Raw genomic sequence first — 26,784 nt, 5'->3', positions numbered from 1 at the left:
TAATTTTGATACTGGCAGAAATGTGGTCTTTGAAAGATATCCAATAACACTATGTAGAAGTTAAAAAAAAATGGAATCTACTTGTAATTTGGGGGCATAACCTTCTCTGAGGATATGCTATTAAACATAGTAGTACACAAAGCCTGCTATGAGATGTACATGAAGCTTTTGTTTCAAAAAAATAGCAAGATGTGCATTAGTGGAAAATGGGTATATGCTTTCAAGTAAATAAGGTGACACAGGAAAGGAAATGCTATTTTAGCATATGCTAACAATGCAGAATGGATTAATTTCTATAAAAGAAATTTTTAAAGTGCCAACCTTAACACACAGCAGGAATTGTTGCTTTAAAGGGACTGTGTCAAAGTTGACAGGCCCAAAATGTAACCTACCATAAAATTAAACTTTTTATGAAATGCCCTTTTTATCTGGAAAAATCTATCGACCTTCCAAATCCAAGACTGTCACATTGATAAAATACCAAATATTTTGCTGTGTGATTGGCCATTAAACTTGGTTTGGTTTCAAAACATGTATATGCAAGTCATTATTTTGCTCTCTCCTCTACACTGTCTTTGGGACTATGCAAGAAATTCATAGCATTTAGACAGTACCAGATCTTGTTTGGGATTTCCATGATTTAGAATTTCAGTTAGTGGTAATATATAAAAAAGCTATAATATGAGACTTCTGTACTCCAACGGTAAACATCTCCTTAGAAAGAGGAAAGTTCTTCATACATGAAAGCTGCCAAACCACAAAAGGATTTATTTTTGTCTTGTTTTACTTAATATACGCAAATACTTTTCAATGCACAATGAAATGCAATAAATTGTAGTTACATGGCATAGTGATAAAAGTGAACAACAGTATGGCCACTGCCGTAAAAGGCAACAAAAAAATGCTTCTATAAATATATTAGGAACAAGAGGAGGGCCAATGAGAATCTCCATCCTTTATTAGATGCAGGGGGAAACATAGTGACAAAGGCTGAGGAAAAGGCTGAGGTGCTTAATGCCTTCTTTGCCTCAGTCTTTAGTAGTAAGACAAGTTGTTCTCTGGGTACCCAGCCCTGTTGATACCAGACAGTTTAGTAAAAGTAAGCCTCAAAGTAGGCCCTAAAAGGCCTACTCTGTGTAACCTTTAGACAGAATAAACTTTTCTTTCAGCAATTTTCCTTTCAGCTATAATAACGGTACATTCTGAAGCTAACAGCATGTTTTGAAGACAGGGTCAGCTTCTGAGACTGATAACACTTAGAGTTATAGTCATCACTGATTCTTGCTTGTGCTTAGTCTTAGAGAATCCAAGGTCTCTGTTAAATTCCTCACTAATTACAAAGAAGGGCCAGAGATAAGCAAGACTGAACAACATCTTTGTAGTGTCTTAACTGACCTGATTCACAGCTCTGGCATCAGGAGTAGAGATAAATCCTGTAAGAACCAGAACAATATCTTCTCCTTGGAGCTACCTGCATGGGTCAACAGAAAGGCCTCAACCATGCTTGCGCAGAAGCGGGGTTATACAGCGGACAGCATAACTATGGGGAGGTTACGACCACTAGAGACCCCCAGAGCCCACCCAAGACCCCTTCCCCAATTTAGTAAGCATGTGCAAAGACAATTACGTAATATATTAGCATATGCATAAGGTTTCTTGGAATAGGTGGGCTTTACTCGGAATTGTATGAATATTCATTTTTCTATAATGTATATAACGAGTGTGCTTTTGTCCCTGGGTGTGCATGCTAGGAGGAGAGATCCCCCATGCACCCAGCGCTGCAATAAACCAATGTCGGCTTTCTAAACTATCATTTGGGTTAGAGAGTTTTCTTGGTTACTATTTTCTGGTAAAACTGTGAGCTGGAGGACAGGGACGGGGAGCTGAATGAAGCCCCCATAATCCAAGGGGAAATGGTTAGCGACCTGCTACGCCACTTAGACACACACAAGTATATGGGTCTGGATGGGATCCACACAAAAGTACTGAGAGAGCTGGAGGAAGTGCTCACCAAGCCACTTTCCATCATTTATCAGCAGCCCTGGCTAACTGAGGAGGTCCCATGGGACTGGAAGTTAGCAAATGTGATGCCTATCTACAAGAAGGGCCAGAAGGAGGATCCAGGGAACTACAAGCTTGTCAGTCTGACCTCGGTGCCTGTGAAGATTATGGAGCAGATCATCTTGAGTGCCATCACGCGGCACGTACAGGACAACCAGGCGATCAGGCCCAGTCAGCATGGGTTTATGAAAGGCAGGTCCTGCTTGACTAACCTGATCTCCTTCTTTGACAAGGTGACCTGCTTACTGGATGAGGGAAAGACTGTGGATGTTGTGTACCTGGACTTTAGTAAAGCCTTTGACACCGTTTCCCACAGCATTCTCCTGGAGAAACTGACTGCTCATGGCTTGGACAGGTGTATGCTTCACTGTCTAAAAAACTGGTTGGATGGCCAGACCCAAAGAGTTGTGGTGAATGGAGTTAAATCCAGTTGGCGGCCAGTCATGAGTGGTGTTCCCCAGGGCTCAGTATTGGGGTCAGTTCTGTTTAATATCTTTATCAATGATATGGACGAGGGGATCAAGTGCACCCTCAGTAAGTTTGCAGATGACATCAAGTTGGGTGGGAGTGTTGATCTACTTGAGGGTAGGAAGGCTCTGCAGAGGGATCTGGACAGGCTGGATCGATGGGCTGAGGCCAACTGTATGAGGTTCAACAAGGCTAAACTGGGGAAGTGTGGTCTGGATGATCGGGTAGTGAGGTGGATTGTAAACTGGCTGAAGGAAAGAAGCCAGAGAGTAGTGGTCAGCGGGACAGAGTCCAGCTGGAGGTCTGTGTCTAGCGGAGTTCCGCAAGGGTCGGTTCTGGGACCAGTTCTATTCAATATATTCATTAATGACTTGGATGAGGGATTAGAGTGCGCTGTCAGCAAGTTCGCTGATGACACAAAACTGGGAGGAGTGGCTGATGTGCCGGAAGGCTGCGCAGCCATTCAGAGAGACCTGGACAGGCTGGAGAGTTGGGCGGGGAGAAATTTAATGAAATATAACAAGGGCAAGTGTAGAGTCCTGCATCTGGGCAAGAACAACCCCATGTACCAGTACAAGTTGGGGTCAGAGCTGTTGGAGACCAGCGTAGGGGAAAGGGACCTGGGGGTCCTAGTGGACAGCAGGATGACCATGAGCCAGCAGTGTGCCCTTGTGGCCAAGAAGGCCAATGGCATCCTGAGGTGTATTAGAAGGGCTGTGGTCAGCAGGTCAAGAGAGGTTCTCCTCCCCCTCTACTCTGCCCTGGTGAGGCCGCATCTGGAGTATTGTGTCCAGTTCTGGGCCCCTCAGTTCAAGAAGGACAGGGAACTGCTAGAGAGAGTCCAGCGCAGAGCCACGAAGATGATTAAGGGAGTGGAACATCTCCCTTATGAGGAGAGGCTGAGGGAGCTGGGTCTCTTTAGCTTAGAGAAGAGGAGACTGAGGGGTGACCTCATTAATGTTTATAAATATGTAAAGGGCAAGTGTCAAGAGGATGGAGCCAGGCTCTTCTCAGTGACATCCCTTGACAGGACAAGGGGCAATGGGTGCAAGCTGGAGCACAGGAGGTTCCACTTAAATTTGAGGAAAAACTTCTTTACGGTGAGGGTGACTGAACACTGGAACAGGCTGCCCAGAGAGGTTGTGGAGTCTCCTTCTCTGGAGACATTCAAAACCCGCCTGGACGCGTTCCTGTGTGATATGGTCTAGGCAATCCTGCTCCGGCAGGGGGATTGGACTAGATGATCTTTCGAGGTCCCTTCCAATCCCTAACATTCTGTGATTCTGTGATTCTGTGAAGGCTAAGTGTTGGGTACTGCACTTGGGGCACAGTAACCCCTTGCAATGCTACAGGCTTGGGGAAGAGTGGCTGGAAAGCTGCCTGGCAGAAAAGGACCTGGGGGTATTGGTTGATACCCGGCTGAATATGAGCCAGCAGTGTGCCCAGGTGGCCAAGAAGGCCAACAGCATCCTGGCTTGTATCAGGAATAGTGTGGCCAGCAGGACTAGGGCAGGGATCGTCTCTCTGTACTCGGTACTGGTGAGGCCGCACCTTGAATACTGTGTTTGGTTTTTGGCCCCTCACTACAAGAAAGTCATTGAGGTGCTGGAGAGAGTCCAAAGAAGGGCAATGAAGCTGGTGAAGGGTCTGGAGAACAAGTCTTATGAGCAGCAGCTGAGGGTACTGGGGTTGTTTAGTCTGGAGAAAAGGAGGCTGAGGGGAGACCTTATTGCTCTCTACAACTACCTGAAAGGAGGTTGTAGTGAGGTAGGTGTCGGTCTCTTCTCCCAAGTAACAAGCAATAGGATGAGATGAAATGGCCTCAAGTTGTGCCAGGGGAGGTTTAGACTGGATATGAGGAAAAATTTCTTCACTGAAAGGGTTATCAAGCATTGGAACAGGCTGCCCAGGGAAGCAGTCAAGTCACCATCCCTGGAGGGATTTAAAAGATGTGTAGATGTGGTTCTTAGGGACATGGTTTAGTGGTGGATTTGGCAGTGCTAGGCTAATGGTTGGACTTGATGATCTTAAAGGTCCTTTCCAACCAAAATGATTCTATGATTAAAATCTGTCCCTTCTGTTCTCCCGACCTTATTGCCATAGAAAATGGGAGCTGCACAGACTACTGTTAGCACTAATATTCACATTTGAACATCTGCCTTTTGTAGACAGTTTCAGTGATTCAAAAATGAAGGCATATTTAAGACATTGTAAATGGAAGTGCTCAACAAGCTTGGTGCACATACAGTCCAAAAACGAGGCTGTCCTGAATATATTCCATCAAAACCCACCAGAATAGCACATATTACTTTTTTCTATGAAATCTGGTGAATTAACAAGCAGTATATACAGCATACTTTGGCTTCTCTAAATATAGATGTTATAAAAGCTAAAATATATTATAAGCAGCTAGTATTAAGCATAAATATCTCAGAACTAGTTAAATTAGACCCGATCTTCAGCCCAACCCACACAATGAAGTTAGTCAGTTCACCCATGAGGGCTGAGAACTGAGAAGGATAATGATCTTTTTCAGTCTTCACCTAACAGAATTCAGCAGCCCTATTTGATTTCAGGAGTCCTTTTCAACTGCAGATACTGAAAAGGGTATGTTTTTTGTTTTCACATAGGATACAGGACACACTCTCATCCTCATGTTAACCTAGGCCCTGAATGACTAACCCTACAGCTGACACAAACAGTTTTGTTTGAACTATTAGGTCAAAGGGCTAATGAAAATTCTTTCAAGAGCTATCAAATGAGGCATGATTAGCAGATTTTCAGTTCTTATTTATATGAAACAAAAGAATGAAGAAAATATTCTGAGTTTACAAATCTTTCATTTCCATCTCAGTCTCGGTAAGAGGCAGCTTTAAAAATAATAAAATGAAAAAAGCATACCTCAGGAGCTGAATCAGCAACTCCAGTCCAGCTCAGCAGTGCTGTACTTCCATCAGCTGTTACAACTTGCTTTGTGAGCATCTCTTCCCAGGATGGGTGATGAGTGCTTAGCGTGTGAATGTTGATGTTATCTTGAACTGCCTAGTCTGGCTCCTGCATTGTAGCAGTTAAATAGGGTAGTAGCATAACAATAAAAAGCCTTAGGCCTTTCGGCTTCAGGCCCTTGCATCCTCGATCTCAGAGTCTGTGCCTTCCTTGCCGCCCGCCGCAAATGGCGCCCGAACAAGGTTGAAGATTAATGAAGAAGCGGCGGCGACTCTGATCGAAGGATTGTCAGGGGCTAGCGCGTGCCAGGACCGGAGAGTCCCCAGGACCTGAGAGTCCCCAGGATCGGAGAATCCCCAGGAACAGAGAATCCCCAGGACCGGAGAGTGAGTCCCCAGGACCGGAGAGTCCCCAGGATCGGAGAATTCCCAGGACCGGAGAGTCCCCAGGACCGGAGAGTCCCCAGAATCAGTGAGTTCCACGATCGCAATAAACATGGGACAGGCTAGTTCCCAAGAGCATAAGCTCTACACTGAGGTATTACAGCGTATATTACGCGAACAGGGCTATAAGGTCCAATTAGCGAAATTGGTGCAGTTATTAGTATGGATCAAAGACAACTGTACCTGGTTCCCTGTATCAGGGACTTACGATGCAAAGATTTGGGCGAAAGTGGGAGTAGAAATACAAAAACGGAACACGTTGCAGTCTGATATTCTAAAGGATTTAGAAGCAACGTGGAGGGTTGTTTTTACAGCAGTCTCTGCACTCCAGCCTGCAGAGGAGTATTTGCAATCTCTGGCATCCACTCCTATTAACACCTTAGTGGATGTGAAGGAGCAACAGGAGCCTGTATATGAAACAGTCTCCGGAGAATCAGACGATCCTTACGATCTTGATTTCACAGATCCAGACATACAGTCCAATTTATACCCACCATTAACATCGGTAAAAGAAACGGCTGCGGCCGTCCCTTCGGCACGGGGGGTCTCGCAGCCGGCAGCAGCAGCGGCAGCGGCTACGGGCAGAGCACAGTTAACACCAACAGCTCCTCCGTATCCTGCGTCTGCCGAGCCACCTATTGGCTTTGCTGAAAAGGCATCAGAGTCTCATGTAACGAAATACAAAACGCTGGCAGAAAATTGTAGAGAGGAAGCTGCTCGTAAAGGAGATTTTGCCATGCTGACGGCGATGCCGGTAATCTATCGTCCAAATCATTCTCCTGAGTATCAATACCTTAGTTATGAAATGATTAAGGAAGTACGGGCCGCGGTGAGAGACTATGGTTTGCACAGTAACTATACTTCAAATTTAGTAACAGTCATTGGGGAATCCTATACTATGACACCACATGATTGGAAGTCACTTTTACGGATGATTTTAACACCTGCACAATATTCAGTGTGGCTGGCAGAGTACCAGGAGGCTGTTTCTGCAGACACTTTGGAAAATAGGCAAGAATATTTGGGAGTTAATCAGTATGCAATACCAGAGGTACAGGCACGGTTACCTCGGCAGCGTTTACAACAGATCTCTGCATTGGCTTTAAAGTGCCTGAAACGCGTTCCGGAGGCAGGGAAACGCCAGCCCTCTTTTGCGGCAGTCAGGCAAGGAGCTCAAGAACCCTATGTTACATTTATTGATCGTTTACCAACAGCACTGAGCAGGCAGATTGATGATGAAAATACAGTAGAAACGCTGTTATTACAATTGGCTTATGAAAATGCAAATGCAGATTGTCAGAGAATTTTGGGCCCTCTAAAAAACTCTTACAAAAGTATAGCAGAATTTATTAAAGCTTGTCAGAATGTGGGTTCTGAAGAGCATAAAGCTACTTTACTTGCAAGTGCCTTGGCTCAGCAACTCGTTGTGGGACGAGCAGAAATGAAATGTATTGAGTGTAATCAAATGGGGCATATTAAAAAGAACTGCCCAAAGCCGACAGTAAAGAAAAAAGATGAGCAGAAAGGAAGGTTCTCCCACAGGGCATGATGAACAGTCCCACAATTTGTCAGTTAGTGGTCTCTGCTGCAATAGAGCCGACTCGAAGTATTTTTAAACAGTCTCTTATTTACCATTATATGGATGACATTCTCATTGCAGCTTTGACACAGACAGAACTGATGAAAACTGTAAATCATCTAAAAGACTCTTTACAACAATTTGGGCTTCATATTTCCCCAGAAAAAATACAAACAGAACCGCCCTGGAAGTATTTGGGATGGGTACTGTTTACCAGAACCTTACGGCCACAACAACTTCTTTTGGTAAACAATATCTCTACATTAAATGATTTGCAGCAACTACTAGGGACAATTAATTGGATTCGTCCTGTGCTGGGTATTTCTACTGAAGATTTAAGTACCATGTTTAACACCTTGAAGGGGGATTCAGATTTAACTTCGCCTCGAATCCTTTCTGACAAAGCAAAACAGGAATTGGCATTGGTAATTCAAAAACTTACAACTTCCCAAGCAGGACATATTATCTTACATTTGCCACTTCTATTTTTTGTGATTCACATGAAATTCCAGCCTTATGGGCTATTTGCTCAATTGACAGAATCACACCAATTAGTTACCCTGGAATGGATTTTCTTATCACACACCTTTACAAAAACAATTACGACTCCTTTGGAGATGGTCATTATGGTGATTCAGAAAGGACGGTTCAGGATACAGCAGCTGACAGGTCGAGACCCTGACATTATTTACCTCCCCTTTCATAAGGAAACGCACATTACTCTGATGAGGGACAGCCTTGAATTTCAGGCTGCTCTGGCTGATTATTTGAATGATATCCATTTTACTTTGCCACAGAATAAAATCTTGCAAGCCTTACCTTCCCTCTGTTTACAGTCACAGAGAGTGATGGTGCCTCACCCTATACCAAATGCAAAAACGGTTTTTACAGACGGCTCAGGTAAAACAAAGAAGGCCGTAGTGGCCTGGAAAGAAAAGGCACAATGGCAACACACATCAATTACTGTGGAAGCGTCCACTCAGATTGTTGAATTGTCTGCAATACATTTAGCTCTGACATTGTTTGCAAGCGAACCTATTAATATTGTATCAGATTCACTATATGCTGTTGGCGCTATTAACCGCTTAGAAGCTGCATTTATCAAAGAAATTAGCAATAAAGAGCTGTATAAACTTTTCCTTGCTATTGCAACTCTGCTTCAGCAACGACAGCATCCTTGCTTTATTGTTCATATTAGGTCTCACACTCGCTTGCCAGGACCTCTGGTAGAAGGGAATGGGGTAGCTGATAAGTACACTGTTTTGCCCATAACATCATCCTCCCTTACTCAACGATTTCAACATGCACAATTAGCTCACTCCTTTTTCCATCAAAATGCTCGCAGTTTACAGAATTTGCTCTCACAAAAACGCAGGCTCTTGATATTATTCGGGCATGTAACGATTGTCAACTATATAATACTGCAACTTATCATGATGATGTAAATGTCAGGGGACTGAAGGCTAATGAAATTTGGCAAACAGATGTTACACATTATCCACCTTTTGGCAGGCAAAAGTATGTTCATGTTACTGTGGATACCTTTTCTGGTTATGTTGTTGCTTCTGCAGCTACAGGGGAACGGACTCAGGATGTTAAGAAACATTGGACAAGGTGCTTTGCACTTATGGGCCTCCCCAAACAAATAAAAACAGACAATGTATCTCAAGCAGCGGCCTTATTCCTACAACAGTGGGGTGTGTCTCACGTTACAGGTATCCCGCACACCCCCACCAGACAAGCCATAATTGAAAGGACACATCAAAACTTGAAACACATGTTGCAAAAACAAAAAAGGGGGAGTGTAGCCACAGCTCCTCAAGAACAATTAGATATGGCTGTGTTCACTTTAAATTTTCTAAATCGGTCATCTTCTCGATTAGATACCACGGCAGTGGAACAACATTTTCAGGCTAAAGTTCCCTTTACACAAAATCCTAAGGTTTGGTATAAAGATCTGCCAGGCCCAACTGATTGGCGTGGAGCAGTAGAATTGTTGACATGGGGGAGGGGATATGCTTGTGTTTTACTCCCAACAGGTCCTCGTTGGCTACCTGCGAGATGCGTGAAGCCATACCATGAGCTGGAGAAACCACAACCAGAACCCGGTACCAGAAATGCAGACGCTGAAAGCACAGGGACCACGCAAGTGACGTAGAACAGTCAACCCGACACCGGGCATTACTTGGGGAATGCTGAAATGACTGGATGAGCACGCAAGTAGCATGCTGCGAGAGGTCTTGGGTGGTCTCTGGTGGTCGTGGTCCCCCCATAGTTGTACTGTCCGCTGTGTGACTTCTCTTCCACGCAAGCGTGGTTAAGGCCTTTCTGTTGACACATGCAGGTGGCTCTGAGGAGAAGATACTGTTTTGATTCTCACAGCAGTTATCTCTTCTAGAGTGTGTGAATCAAGTAAATTTGGACACTACAGGGATGTTGTTCACAGTCTTGTTTATCTTTGACCCTTCTTTGTAACTAGTGATGCTACAGCATTATTGTATAGATATCTATGTTTATTCCTTTTTCTATATGTATTTATTGCGTGCCTCTGTATATTGCTCTGCTCTACACCCCGCAAGCCAAATGTGCACGTCCAGCTTTGCACTCCCCAGGAGAAGCAGTCTCTTGAGCGAGGGGGTAGAATGTGGGAATATAACGGAAGATGGGCGAGGAGGATTGTAAACACGCTCAAGTGACTTGCACCTGGGGTGTCAAAAAACACATATGTCATACTACTAACTGTTATTTAGTCTTGTGTGCTGGACAAGTAGAGCATCTTCATTCAGATAACATAGGCCTGTGATAAGACTCAAGGGCACCTAATTGTTTATGCCTGAGATTCCTGCCCTGCTGTGAGAAAGATCAAAGCACAGTGGAAAAATGCCGCCTGGCAGAAATCCCTAATATACAGGCGAAGGCAGCAGGCCCGGAATCTCTTTCACTTTCTCTCTAGCAGGAACTGAACTCCGCGGTGCCTGCGTCCCTGCTTGTGTGCCTTTGCCCCAAGTGCTGCTTCAGAGACCTGGTCTGCAATCAGAGGACTCTGAAAAGCCGAAGCCCACATCATGACCACCCTTGTCATCAAATAAACAAAAAAGGGGGAAATGTGGAAGACCCTCAGTCTGCAAACAGCTGTGCTTTACTTGGGGAGCATAAGATTTGCTTGGGAACACTGCACTGAGAATAGTTTTTGCTTGCTTCTATGATAAAGGAGCCGAGACCAGTTCACAGGGCTTTTTGAGGCATGTAACAAGTAAACATGTGTTGAAGGTCAGTTCTGAACACAGAGCTGAAAACAGGAATGGTTGTTGGTGTTTTGAGCCCAGGACACTGTGGGCTCTTCCCAGGATGGGTGATGAGTGCTTAGCGTGTGAATGTTGATGTTATCTTGAACTGCCTAGTCTGGCTCCTGCATTGTAGCAGTTAAATAGAGTAGTAGCATAACAATAAAAAGCCTTAAGCCTTTCGGCTTCAGGCCCTTGCATCCTCGATCTCAGAGTCTGTGCCTTCCTTGCCGCCCAACGCACTTTTTTACATACAAATGCTAGAAGTACAAGTACAGGACACAACATGGAAACAGTAAGATTACCGGCTCAGAGTGGGTAGACAAAGAAGTCTTATTGACAAGTTATAAAGCATTAGGCAGCAGACAGAAGCTTGTCAAAATCAGCTGTTGTTGGATACTGATTGATAATGTTTTCATTCTGACAGCTGAGACACCACAGAGAGCCACAGGTCTGAGAAGCAGCCCAATGTGGGCACACACACATAGACACACAAAGTAATTTAACAAATGTCTAAAGAACATTAAAGCACAATATCTTTTTTAAAAAGACAGTGTTCACTCCTTAATGAACTTGCATGGAAAGTAGAGCCTAGTGCCCAAGTTTATTTCATCTAAATGATGAACAGATGTGAAAAGTTTTTTTTAAAAAAAAAGAAAAAAAAAGCAGCAATTGATATTCATCATCTGAATAAAAACTGCATGGTGCTTACATATTCTACCATAGCTGGAACAGTCAAGAACACTTTAGACAAGGAAGTGTGACATGAGCTGCTATGAACATTTTTAATCCCTCTATAAAAAGGTGAAGGTGTTTATAGACATTAAAAACGTACACATCCATTAAGTCCATCCGCAACACAAAACCACAGAAGAACTTCATTCAAAGTAAAGTTAAGCATTGGTCTTAGCCTTAAGCAGCTATAAGGTATTGTTTCAACCTGTGGTGAGGAATGATCACTATATTAGTAAGAAAAAGCATATTCAAAATCATTTTGGAAAAAAAAACCAAAAAAACACACACACAAAAAAATCACTGCTCCTGCCCAGTTGGCATTTTCCTAAAGGAAAAGCATTAAGCATCAAAAGGTCCTAGTCTAAGTGGACATTACTGCATGCCAAAGACAGATTCTCATTAACTAGTTGGGCCTTTTGTATGTTAGTCATGTAACACCTTCCAACAGTGCATAGTTGGGAAGTCATGACCAAAATATAACTCAGAAACTCTGAAGTCTTTGGACCAGACTCACTGATGGTACAAGTAGGTACAATTCCAAGAATGCAATACAGTTGGGCTTATTTTCACTTGTTGTACCTTTTGGTCTGTAACATATGGGAAAGAAGGAGAAAAACAGGGGAAAAAAAATTCTCTCATCTTCTAACTAATGCTCAATGAAAAAGCAGTAAAAGCTCTGAATCCCTTTTTACCTCCCCAAACTGCCTGCCTTCTCTGGGAAACAATTCTCTCACTCCTCCCCACCATTTCTTATTTGTCATTGCCCCTAAACAGGACAGAAATCCAGGGACCTTGTGGAAATCTGGGGACTCTGTAACCTCTAAGCCCATGTCAGCTAAGATAGAGAGTTTGGAACTGTAAATCAGATCCAGTTCCTCTTTAAATCCAGGGAAAGGAGCCTCCTTAACCCATACAAGAGAAACTGATGGGCAGCTGGGTCCCATCTAAACTGTGCAGAGAGAACTGGAACCAATATAGGGCTCCTCTCTGTATTTTAAAATGAACAGTTCCAGTTCTTGGGTATTTCCCAAGAGTATGAGGAGTGAGGTGATTGACCTGGCAGGAAAGAGAAGAAAAACAAAACAAGAGATGCCCTTCAGGCTTTCTGCCTATTCTGTCACAAAATTAAACAAAGAGCTTACCAGTTTTCCAATCCGTGAAAATTGAGAAGTAAACAAAAAAAAACTTATAAAAACATTTTGTTTAAAAAAAAAAGAGTACAATTGCAAGTAACAGAGAAATGGCTTTTATAAGCCTTTAAAAGCTGATCCTTTCTATTTTCTTATTACAAAATAAACTAGTGAGAAACTACAATAAACTTTAAACTTAAATGCTCAGAGTGGAAAGATATGTTGCTTAAAGCCCTGAAAAAGGAGTTACAAGTTTCAAAATATAAGCAGAATCAATGAGGAACCACTGACACGTCACTACAGTTTGTGTTTGCAGACACTCATGCACGAGGGTAGCTGAATGCACAAGGCACAATGTTCAAGGTGTATACCAGTCCAGTGACTGAACCAGTGATCTGGCATGTTTCTTTAATGGACAAAATTGGTTTATAAGGTTTTAAAAATCAATAAAAGGGAGCCAAAAAACTGCAAACCTACAATGGGGGAAACTTGGAAAGAGGAAATATGCACTTCGTTACTGGAACCAAATGGGATTTTTCCAAATGTATTACAAATGTTGTTTCCAATGAATACTTTTTTGTCTTTGTAACATTTAGCCCAGAGGAAGCTTGAAAGAACAAGTTATAATCCCTCGAAAAGAGAAGCTTATAGTACAAACACTGGAAGGCGCATAATTATGGTATAACTGCCTTAGCACTGTTACAATAACAGTAGTACTCTACCAGTGAGTGATACAGGAGGCAATCCTTATTTAATATCAGTCACACTTGTAACTAGCAATAAAGCCTCCACAGCTGAATTACAGAATCACAGAATCACAGGATCAACCAGGTTGGAAGAGATCTGGGATCATCGAGTCCAACCGTTGCCCTGATACCACCATGTCAACTAGACCATGGCACTAAGTGCCATGTCCAGTCTTTTCTTAAACACATCCAGAGATGGTGACTCCACCACCACCCTGGGCAGCCCATTCCAATGTCTAATAATCCTTTCTGAAAAGAAATTCTTCCTAATGTCCAACCTGAACCTCCCCTGGTGAAGCTTGAGGCTATGTCCTCTTGTCCTATCGCTAGTTGCCTGGGAGAAGAGGCAGATTCCCACTCCACTACAACCTCCCTTCAGGTAGTTGTAGGCTGCAATAAGGTCACCTCAGAGCCTCCTCTTCTCCAGGCTAAACAACCCCAGCTCCCTCAGCCGTTCGTCATAGGTCAGACCCTCCAGACCCTTCACCAGCTTGGTCGCCCTCCTCTGGACTCGCTCCAACACCTCAACATCTTTCTTGAAGTGCGGGGCCCAGAACTGGACACAGTACTCAAGGTGCAGCCTCACCAGCGCCGAGTACAGAGGGACGATCACTTCCCTAGACCGGCTGGCTACACTATTCCTGATACAAGCCAGGATGCCATTGGCCTTCTTGGCCACCTGGGCACACTGCTGGCTCATGTTTAGCCGGCTGTCCATCAGCACCCCCAGGTCTCTTTCGGCCGGGCCACTTTCTAACCACTCTTCCCCGAGCCTGTAGCGCTGCAGGGGGTTGTTGTGGCTGAAGTGTAAGACCCGGCACTTGTTCTTGTTGAACCTCATGCCGTTGGTCTCGGCCCATCTATCTAACCTGTCCAAATCCCTCTGTAGGGCCTTCCTACCCTCCAGCAGATCGACACTCCCACCCAGCTTGGTGTCATCTGCAAATTTGCTGAGGGTGCACTCGATCCCTACGTCTAGATCATCTATAAAGATATTGAACAGCACCGGCCCCAGAACTGAGCCCTGGGGAACACCGCTAGTGACCGGCCACCAGTTGGACTTTGCCCCATTCACCACCACTCTCTGGGCTCGGCCATCCAGCCAGTTTTTAACCCATTGATAAGTCCACCCATCCAAGCCCCGGGCAGCTAGTTTGTCTAGGAGGATGCTGTGGGAGACAGTGTCGAATGCCTTACTGAAGTCTAGATAGACTACATCCACAGCCCTGCCCTCATCTACTAAGCAGGTCACATTGTCATAGAAGGAGACCAGGTTGGTCAAGCAGGACCTGCCTTTCATGAATCCATGTTGGCTGGCCCCGATGCCCCCATTGTCCTGCATGTGCCATGTAACGGCACTCAGGATGATCTGTTCCATCACCTTGCCTGGCACCGAGGTCAGGTTGACAGGCCTATAGGTCCCTGGATCATCCTTCCGACCCTTCTTGTAGATGGGCGTTACATTTGCTAATTTCCAGTCAGCTGGAACCTCTCCAGTTAACCAGGACTGCCAGTAGATAATAGAGAGTGGTTTGGCAAGTTCCTTTGCCAGTTCCTTCATTACTCTGGGGTGAATCCCATCCGGGCCCATACCCTTGTGGGTGTCCAACTGGCACAGCAGGTCACTAACCGTCTCCTCCTGGATTACGGGGGGTTCACACAGCCCCCCGTCCCTAACTTCAGGCTCTGGGGGCCGAGTCTCCTGAGGACAACCAGTCTTGACATTAAAGACCGAGGCAAAGAAGGCATTGAGCACCTCTGCCTTTTCCTCATCCCCTGATACTACACTACCCTCCTCATTCAGCAAGTGGTGGAGGCTCTCCTTGACCCTCCTTTTGCTGTTAATTGTAGAAACTTTTTTTGTTATCTTTGACTGTAGTAGACAAATCAAGCTCTAATTGAGCTTTGGCCCTTCTAATCTTCTCCCTACACGACCTGGCAACATCCCTATAGACCTCCCAAGTTACCCGACCCTTCTTCCAGAGCAAGTAGGCTCTCTTTTTTTCCTTAAGTTCTATCCTAAGTTCTCTGTTTAACCATGCCGGTCTTTTTCCCTGACGGCTTGTCTTCCTACACACCGGGACAGCCTGTTCCCAAATATTTAGCAATTCCTTTTTAAAGCACATCCAGCCTTTCTGGACTCCTTTGCCCTTCAGGACCAACTCCCAAGGGACTCTGTCCACCAACCTCTTAAACAGGCTAAAGTCTGCCCGCTGGAAATCTAAGGCAGAAGTTCTGCTTTTGCCCCTCCTTACTTCCCCCACTATTGAAAACTCTAACATTTCGTGGTCGCTATTCCCAAGACGGCCACCGACCCTCACATCTCCCACTAGTCCTTCTCTGTTCGCAAACAACAGGTCAATCAGGGCCCCTCCTCTAGTGGGCTCATTTACCACTTGCATGAGGAAGTTGTCCTCCACACATTCTAGGAACCTCCTAGATTGCTTCCTCTCTGCCATGTTGTATTTCCAGCAGACGTCCGGCAATTTGATGTCACCCACGAGTACAAGAGCCGGCGACCGGGCGGCTTCTGACAGCCGCTTGTAAAACGCCTCGTCCGCCTGCTCATCCTGGTTGGGTGGTCTATAACAGACTCCCTCCGTAATGTCCGCCCATATTACAGAATTAACAGATATTTGCTTTGCTTTTCTTATGGAAAACTACTTTCAATGCAAATTATTACTTTATCCAATTTTTGTGTATTTTCTAAAAATATTGTTACTTAGAGTATCTACTTATGTCACCTATTCTTCACAAATACTGTTACCTGCACACATCTGTGTGCTAATTTCCCTTTCAGGAAAATTCAAGCAAAATAATGGTTCTGCCTTTGACAAGGTTATGCAGTAACTTTAGAAGAGGAATCAACTAGCATGTCAATTGTGTTTTCATTTAGTAAAACTCCAGACTAACCTTTGCATTAACATGAAACTCCTTGCCTTTAAGGTATCCTATTAAGGTTCTCAGTGGCTGTGCTTTCCAGACTGTGGGATCAGTAAACAAGCTAAAGAAGTTAGTCTCACAAATCCTTAAGATATCAGTTATTTTTAAAAAAACAAGGTAGCAGGTAGAATTCCTCTTTTGCAGACTATGTTATTTTTGTGCATGCAAAATTTCCTATCAAGGATGATGGTAACACAAGAAAGCAACATGTAGTGTGCAGAACTAGTGGTAAACCAAGAGGAACTCCCTATTTCAGTAGTGTAGGCAACTTTACTGGAAATAGTCGTGTACCTGATTCACAGAATATTTATTATAACAAAAGGACATTCTGCACTAACTGTGTATGAACAACATATCACAGCACAGTCTTAATACCACACCATAATTAAGCTGTGAGCAGAATGAGCAGGTACAGTGATGCCTGGAGAACCACTCTTCTCTCATGTTTCACATTCTTGAAGGTTTGAAATCTCTCTCTTCTAACAAGTTTATAAGAAGGGAGAAGCTGTCTTTTACTGCCTCCATATCATCCAAGGAGAAGGGTTTAAGAATCCAGCGCTTTCCACGTGCAAGTGGCTCAAGTTCAAAATATTTTTTGATCTATCAAGAAAAAAAAGAAGACACCCCAATGTATTAATATTATAATGACAACACACTCTCTCATCTAAAAAAAAAAAAATCACCACCCAAAATATCAAAAACCAACATGTAAAAGATCAGGATACTAATTTTTAGAATCTTACCCACAGCTGTTCTTATAATACAGGTTATATGACGTGACCTGAAAGTGTTTTCTTTAGGTGTGAGTGACCTGCTTGGAAGCTACCATTCTACCCATACATTTAACAGCATGGGAGGTCTAGGGAAGAATTATATGAATTTAAGGAAAAGAGCAAAGCACATGAAGCAAGTGTTCAAAAACATAGCCAAACCAGCAAAAGTAACTAAGAAATTTTAGGTTACGTTTGTACTTTAACATTAAAGCTGTATGTTTCATCATATTCTTATTGGTAAACACTGAAGATGCAGAATTTGTTTCTTAAATTAATTTTGATTTTTTAATTAAACATAGACTAGCACACTAATGTGATTAGAATAGTAATAAGTATTATATGTGAGACATGATGGTTTTCTATGATGGTCTTTATTCAAAATCCAGCATATTCCAGCAGACTTCATCTGCTTATTAACAATACCTAATAATGCCTATAAAGAAGTAAGCCTTTTAATTAAGCTAATTCCATTTTTATTTCTGCAGCAACCATGCAGCAAGGAGGCATAAAAATATGATGCAATATAGAACTGCAAGTTTTAAGGTGATTATAAGCCTTTGACAAAATAACCGAGGAAGATGCAGTTTCTTGGAAAGACCAATCGTCACTGACACTAATTATACCAACTGTCAATGCAGAAACACAGACCCACAGAAAGACTGAGAAAGAAAAGATTTTTTTAGTAGTATACTCCAATCACTTTTCAAAATAGCAAGTACAATATGAAAACATATTTTTGATCCTATTAATGCCTCTTAGGAGAAGACAGCAGTTTGCAGGTTATTTTGGTCCACAGATTACCATTTTCATAAAAATTTTAGTCTTCAATAGTATTTGACCCAATAGTATTTGATCCAAAAAGTCTACTCACGTTTGACTTGTCAAAACAGACATTTAGTTTTTACATCCAAAATTATATCCATCAATACTTGCTATTGTCAACATACCAACAGGAATATTTAGTGCTGACTTAGTTTGCACATTCTCGTTCCTTGTAATTATTGCCAAATATTCAGAATTTTCTTTTATCACAGACTGAGTCACAAATATGCAAAACAACAGGAACAGTTACTCATATAGTGGCAGGCAGTAGAGGCCCCAGACAGGCAACTGGAGCCAGTGTGTGAGGCTCCATGTGCAGGGGAGGGGGAAAAAAAAAGCAGCTTCCAAAGCCCGAACAAGCTACGTCTCTATGCAGCTCTTATAGTGTCTATACAACAGTTTTGTTTATCTAATAATGTATTCTAATAGAAGAAGCCGGCTGTAGTTGTATCAACTCACATAAATCAGAATATAACTGTGACAATGCATCAGGAAGAGTTTCTTATTTTTTAGAAAGGAATGTTGAGCAGAGCTTCAAGTAACAAATATCAGAAAAAATTGGTGGTTTTGAGATGGGAACTTCTGCTTCCCCCAGCTAAGATACAGGTGAAACCTTTTAAAATCTATTTCCAACAAAGCAGAATTGTATCAATAACAAGCTGCAAACATTTGAAAATGAAGCAGGGTACTTGACATTCACTTCCCCTCAAACAAATTTCATAAAACACACAAGTTGAAATAAACATCACTTCAACAGCCAGTATTTTAATATTAGCATATGAAACAAAGAAACGAGACTCAACAGCACTTTGACGATATTGTTAAGCAGGTATTCTTTATTAGAGGAGCCGGGCAGCACTAGGGATTATCCACCATGAGTGGTCCACCAACTTGGCAAACTTTCAGAGACTATATACCATAAAATTATACATAGCCATAGGATTTCCGAGAACTCATTTACATAACCATGAGATATGCAAATGTCCGCTACGCATGCGCAGTCATCTTCCCTGGTGGTCGTCGGGGGGGTCTTCAGATGAAGGCTTGTAGTCTTCCTCACTGTGTCTTCTGACTGGCCCTTGCTTCTGCGCAAACTCAGCCCTGGAATCACATAGGCCATGTCCTTCGAGGCAGCTGTTGCAACTCCCTTATATCTATGTTCCTGTGCATCCGCCCCTCCCAAGGCCCAGCCATCTGAAGTGAGAACATCCCAGAGCCTCCTTATCTTACAGCCATTACCGCTCTCCAAATTGCAAAGGCTTTCCTTTATTTAGTTGAGCACCCAGGATAGTTGAGTAATTAAGGCATTTACAACACCCTCCTTGTTCTTGTGGCCCCAACCCTTTCACATATTTACTTTTTAGCATTGCTATCTCAGTGCCATATTAGTATCGGATATGTTAGCATGGTTATATGTGATCGGAACCTAAATACTAATCTCTATAAGGGATATACTGCAATGTCTACTGCAGCTGAAGTGACACCAAGTTGAATTTACACCCATTAATATATTGAATTAATGGCACTGATCATAGTATTGGAGAAGTAGGGTAAGAAAGCTCTCTTGCCTGTTTCAGTAACAGCCTCCTTGACTGTTACATAAGGGGAGGAAGTAAAAGCTGCACAGAAACATAAGCAAGGTGTCAGTGCAGCTAGCTGATAGAGCAGCCTGCTGGTGCTAAACTGACTAATACGGCTGAGTAATTTGAGATGTACCCGACCCACAACCCAGAGTATGTCCACCACACCTCCCTCTACTGGAAGACTATTGCCATCAGCCCCTTGAGCTCACTGAAGTCTGTCTGCAATCTTACTTACATAGCCTCTCGAATTAAGGCTATACCATATGAAGAAATTATTAGGAAAAGGTCATTACATTGTAAGGAGAGTACTTGGGTTTAAAAGCATTAAATATCTAAATTTCTATTTCAGCAGTAAAACAGCATCAATTGATTTAGTAAAACAAGTTTTGCAGAGAAATTATTTATTTCAGTGTCCAACGTTGATTAAAAATTATTTTTTACTATTTCTCAGTGTGTAATCAAAATGTAACAAAATCAGCAATGTGCTGTCATCATTTTCCACACCTAAGGAACAGTTCAGAGTATCTGCATTAATAGGCCCTAAATGAATGCTGAAATTAGTGATTGTTAAGCAGTGGCTTTTGAAATTGGAAGTTTTGATAATGGCATGAAAGCACAACTGCTTGTATTCACATAAGTAACAGCTATTTTGTTCATACCTACAGAGAAAAAAAGATTTGCTAGATGACTTGTCTCTAATCCAAATATAGAAGAATAACACTAATCAGCTTACAAATAATAAATAACTAAACCAGAAGTAGCACAGAAGTGATCTTCCACAACTCAAGGTGTTACCGGAAAATAGTAACCAAGAAAACTCTCTAAACCAAATGACAGTTTAGAAAGCCGACATTGGTTTATTGCAGTGCTGGGTGAATGTGGGATCTCTCCTCCTAGCATGCACACCTAGGAATAAAAGCATAGTCATTATATACATTACAGAAAAATGAATATTCATATAATTCCAAGAAAAGCCCACCTATTCCAAGAAACTTATGCATATGCTAATACATTATGTAATTGTCTTTGCACATGCGCACCAAACTGGGGATGGGGTCCCAGGCGGTCCCCGGGGGTCTCTAGTGGTCGCAATCCCCCCACAATTGTGCTTCTGCGCAAGCGTGGTTGAGGCCTTCTTGTTGACAAGTGCAGGTGGCCTCAAGGAGAAGATGTTGTTCTGGTTCTCACTGGACTTATCTCTCCTCCGGTGCCAGAGTTTGTGAATCAAGTTAATTTAGACATCACAAAGTTGTTTTTCACAGTCCTGTTTGTCTTTGGCCCTTCTTTATAATTAGCAAGGAATTTAACAGAGACCTTGGATTTTCTAAGACTAAGTGCAAGCAAGAATCATTGACGACTATAACACTGTTATCAGTCCCATAAGCAGACTCTATCTACAAAACATGCAGTTTGCTTCAGAACATACTGTTATTCTCTATTATTCTAGCTGAAAGGAAAATTACTGACAGGAAAATTGACTCTGTGTAAAGGTAACACAGAGTAGGCCTTTTAGAGCCTACTCTGAAGCCTACTCTTGCTAAACCGTTGCTAAACCGTCTGGTATCAAAGGAACACTGTGTGGTATGTTACTGTATTTCCTCATTTAAACTTCACATTACAGTGGAGTTTACTAAACCCCAGAGCTTTGCAAGTGGGCTCTACTACTTTGAAAGTTCCAGAAAAAAGTTTGCAGACACAAATATTTTCCAATTTACTATAACTTCTCCCCCCTTTAACTCAGAAGATGTCATTCAGTTCTAAAAACAAGTAAGTTTTTTCAGACTTAAAGGAACCCTTTTTTACATGGAAGAGAAAAAACAACTACATGAAAATAGACCAACACAATCAGATGCCCAACACTGTTTATACAGTTGAGTTTTCCACTGGAATACTCTCAGCTCTCCATCCGCTTTCCTTTCATTTCTCTAGTTGCTTTCTGCCCCGATGGCCATCATTCACACTTATTCCCTACCAGATCTCCTACGAGGACGCACAGTAATCACCAAAAATGCCTGAAGGAAGCTGAAATTCTCTGAATACTCACCTAGGTAGTTCTTGCATAATCAGATAATCAGCAGTAACTATTTTACAGCTCCCTTCAACTGCACTAGTACAAAAGGGGTGAGTTCCGAAGAGGAGCTCTTTTGTCTTCCCCTCCCATAAATAGTGAAAAGCTTTCTGTCTGTTCATGGATGCCAAAGCAAAATATAAAGACTTAAACACGCATCAGATGTCTGACACATTAGACGCGTTTACACACTGGCTTTGCATTTTTAAGTGTTTACTTTGGGATTGCTAAATTTTTAAGATATAACCTTAGAAGAAAATACAAACAATTAAATGCACATAATTTTAAGACTTCTTTACTACTATTTTACAGGATCTCACTGTATGTTTTGACTCCACATGGAGGCCTTGTTTTATAGAGGAGCTGACATTGCATTATGCCACATTCTGAAGTCAATAAAATCTAACAATACACATTTGCAATTATTCCCACTCTTCCCACACTCCACCTTCTAAGTCCTATTCTACTGGCACAATACACTAAGCATATGGTTATCAAATGTTGCTTAACATATGTGCTAGAAAAGTCAAGACTATAAAAATAAAAGAAAATAAAAGGATTGATGCCCAGAACCTCAGCTGGTATAAATTAGTATAGCAGCATAGAACTGATGTTACCAAATTGATCTATTTCAGCTGAGTAACCAGGCCCTGCTGAAAGCTTTTATATGTTCTATTATTGAACCTCATCTAGCCAGTTCACAACACACATGAGCATAAGACATATAGGAAAACTTAGATACTGTAATATAGAAATACAGAGTAATTTCTATCTGTTACTCAACATGAAAAAAAGCTACTTGAAAGTATTATTTTTCATTCAAATTCAAAATTTTAATACTGAATTTCACCAATACAAAAATACCAATAATAATACAAAAATACAAAAATACCAATACACTCTGATTAATTTTTTGTAAACAAATACAAAATGCAGCCAGTCACTTAGATTACCAGGCTGTATTTAGAGAATTTAATGGATAAAATATTTTTTCATCCATTGCTGTTTTATTGAACAATTTTGCTGGGAATAAAAAAAACCTGTAACAACATGTGTATATTATATCTAAGCAAAAACTGCACAGCCATGTCCGTGTCCTCACTAATCTGAATTTTTCAAAGACATTTACAGGATTAAGCAAGTACTACTACAAGAGGGTCACTGGTGGAGGTATGAATTAAACTAAAATTACCTAATTTGCTGAATCCATGCATTAGCCACAAGAAATGGTTCATTCATTTATCTCTAATCTGCATGGACAAGAAATGCAGTAATAACAGGAGACTGGGGCTCCCCATATTCATATTGTAAATGTTTCATTGAGCTGTGATGCTGAGATTACATTTTTGGACACCATAAAAATCTGCCTTTTGGAGCAACAGTTTAGAAGACCCAGGAGAGAAAGGCAATTTTGATTGCCAAGTCCATGAACAACAGAAGAGCTGCCTGTAACAGTGACCAAAGCATGCACAAATTCAATATCTTTGGAGAAGAGAAAAAGGCAAAAGTCCATCACATAGCATTAAGTTTTAAAAAGGGAAACTACATAAAATGAGTAACTTAAAGAAAGTTAACTGTGCAGCTAAAAAGGTAAAAAACTTGCAGGTGGCACAGAAAAAAAATACCATAATTAGAGTCTCAGAGTACATTTATATTTCTACAGAAGAGTTTAAAAGAAAAAAAAACCTTTCAACAGTTGTAATAAGGAAAAGGATGGTATTAGAGGTAAAAGAAGTAATGTCTAAAAAAGGAAAACAGAAAAAAAAAAAAAAATTCTGGCAAATTAAATAGAAACCACAAATGTTGACCTACTAACTGTAGAGTGGAACCCATTGCTTAAATCACTACTGATGATACTTCACATATGCCTGCTCATATGCTTCTTCATAACAGTGATCTTATCCATGTCTAGAGGGATCCCTGTAATGTACCTATGTCTAGTAAGCACTCCTCCTAAAACACCTCTACCTCATATTTATTGACTCTATATGGAATACCTCTTATGCAACAGGGAGGGGAATGGAAGCACCTCAGCTGATGGGCAAGGACAGTGATATGCTGTGGTCTGGAGCAGACCTCTGCAGCAACCTATGCACATGGCTATTCCCAGGAACACTAGTTTGAGATTAAACAACACTATCAACCATCAAAATGCTCTTGAATTCTAGTTCTTTGAAGTTAAATATTTATTGCCAGCTGACTTTTATGTGCCACTGAATCCAAAGTCTGTATGTGCAATGTTAAAAATTTGCAATGAATCAATTAAATACATATTATTGTAATCAGAATTATGTAACTGAGCTGCTTTTTGGGGGGGTTTAAAGTATGACCTGCTGAAGTAAAACCAAAAGAAAACCCAAGACTGTCGTCTTCAGTATTTCTGCGTGATGGTAGGGTAATCAATTTCTCCAGACAAGATTTCAAAAACATCAGAAGCCTTTTTGTACAACTCCTCACAGGTAGTGGTGAATGCTTTACAAATTAGTATTTCTAGTTTGTACAACTTTCCAATTTTTTTTTTAATTTTGCTTTTTGCAAAAGATTGTCTGAAACATTTCCAACTGAGTTTTGTACTTAGCTTTATAATAGACCTGGCCGATATTTTTGGCTCGTAAGTCTTTACAAAGAGGAATACGGTCATACACATATTCCACAAAATAATTTACACAGTGGTTTGTGGAACAGATGCTATCTTTAGTGGTCACAAGACACTACCCTTTTCAGATTGCAAGTGACTGCTGAAAGAAATGCATTTTAAAGAAGATTTCTAACTGTTCTGAATGAAGAAATAGGATGCCCGGCAAATCAGCATAGACACGATGTTCCAGAGAGCAGGCAGTACTGTCAAATGCAAGTGTGAGACAAGAAAAAGGGGAGTGAGCTAGAGAGCTGGAAGAAGAATACAGAGGGGTGCTTACTGTAAAACATAAAATATTGCATAATCTATCAGGATGTAGAGAGTAGAAGATTTTTTTTAATGGATAAGCATTTTTTATAACAGATATGTACAGTCATGTGATGATGGGTGTGGAACAAATAAGACTGATGAGAATGATGACAGAAAACTGCTGAGGATGCAAATATACTACTGAGATTTGCATGTATGTGGATGAAAGCAAAGACAGACTTTGAGGTGCTACTAGCATCTATCAGTTCTTTTCATGCAAGTCTTTACCATGCAACAGTGTACTACTGGATATTAGATTACTTTGGTTACATTCTGTTAGTTTGTTCAAAAGAAATAGTAAGAATCAGGTAACTGCCAAAAACATACACCTATACTTTGCCTTCCATGTCTCATTCACACAGCATATTCTGCTTATATAAGCATGTGCTTTTCCTACAACTGGAAGACATCCAGATAACACGAGAATGGCGGCAGCAGCGGCAGCAGCAGCATATCTATATAGAGAAAACCAGAATTCCAGATGAAGATTCATAGAACTGGGCTGGACAACAAAGACAGGGCTTCACAATATCCAATCCCCAAAGTGAGCAAAACAGCATCCCTTCTTGAATGAAGAGTGAAACGAGAACAGAGAAGGAGGCATTGTACAAAAAGCATGCAATGAAAGTGCAGTAAAACAACATTTTCCTTCAATAAATACAGCTTTAATTTTTTAATTTATTCCAAGGTATTAATCAGAGAAATGGAAATCAGATAACAGATTTTCAAATGCAGTATTAACCTGTAATTTCTCTGTATTGGATTGTACATTTTCACCCCACAACTAACCTTTTAAGTTATTGCTCCTATTGCTTCCTCTCTTACCCACTGTGTTTTCCAAAGTACTTTGGGTTGCAACAGATACTGTCCAACAGCTACATACAGTTAAAGTGTTAGAATATAAAACCCTAAAGAGTAATGCTGAAAATTAGCCCTGGTTAAAGTCAAATATTTGGAGGACATCTAAAAATCACTTTTTTTTTTTCCCCCACATACTACATAGACACCAAAATGCCAATTTACTGCATAAGGACAATTTTCTACACAAGTTTATTCTTAGCATATCCAAATATATTCTTAAGATATCCTAAAATAACTGATTGAATTTAAGATAAATTAAACTTAGGATAATTTGCTTAAATTGCTATCATCACCCAAATACATTGAAAAAAAAAAAGGAGCATATCCAAAGATAATTTTACAAGAAACCTATTAAAAGCTTTTACTATACCACCACTCATCTCCTCTCTACCTTCTCTCACTCAGGTTTGTTTTTTTTGTTACATCTTTGGTTAAATAACTTAAGGAATACAAACTAGTAGAAATTCAACACTCAAGACCTTTAAGCAGATATCTTTCAGAGCCTTTCAGAGTTTTCGTAGGTTTTTTTGTTTGTTTTTTTTTTTTTTAAACAGACTGCAGGTATTCATGGTTTACTTCGGAATATAATACTAACAAGAGTATACTGATTTCAGCAGCAAAACATGCTAGCTTTAAATACAGATTGTGGCTTCAACTAATAACAAAACCTGAGACACAGGTACACAAGTGCTGAGTTTTACCCACCTCCCCTCAAGTTTACCTGTTCAATGTCAAAATAACCTTTAGAACAATGAGAAGTCCAAAGATGAATCCTTATTATGACATCCCTTCTGCAAATGTTATGTTTTCTGTTCAGATAAAAGTTAAACAGTATTTTCTGGAGAGGTGCATATGTGATGCTTCATCTGTGTTTGCCTGAACACATATATAAATCTAGTACTTGAAAAAATAACATCTGTATACTGTGCCCATATCTGCAAACCACCAAAACACTGTATGGACATGTATTCTTGTATTAATAGAGAAGAACACGATTTCTAAGGGCTTTGTGGTTGGTTCCCCACATTTACACTGGTGAAATCGTTCCAAGCCAGTATAAACACAAAAGAAAAGCCATTTATTCACCAGTAGCTGTGGCGCTCTGAGATGCGTGCTCTCATGCACAGAGGATCAGACAGCAGTCGTGCCTATTCCACTTGTTCCGTATCAGGTACAGAGCAGAGTGTATAAATGTAGGATGGTTTCAACCTCCCTTCACATCCTCTGCTGATGGGAGTATTCGTTACGCAGAGTCTGCACAGAGGCAATGGAAGCCCATAACTAGCTGCAATTAACCATTTCTGGTTTGAAAGCAGAAACTGTGAAATAAATCCATTTTGGAAAAAGATAATGTATGATATTTCTGAAGCAAAAAGTTCTCCAAGAGACCCTGGC

The sequence above is a fragment of the Nyctibius grandis genome (assembly GCF_013368605.1).
Source record: "Nyctibius grandis isolate bNycGra1 chromosome W unlocalized genomic scaffold, bNycGra1.pri SUPER_W_unloc_1, whole genome shotgun sequence".
Lineage (NCBI taxonomy): Eukaryota > Metazoa > Chordata > Aves > Nyctibiiformes > Nyctibiidae > Nyctibius > Nyctibius grandis.
The sequence above is the reverse complement of the archived record's forward strand: the minus strand, read 5'-3'. Positions refer to the sequence as shown.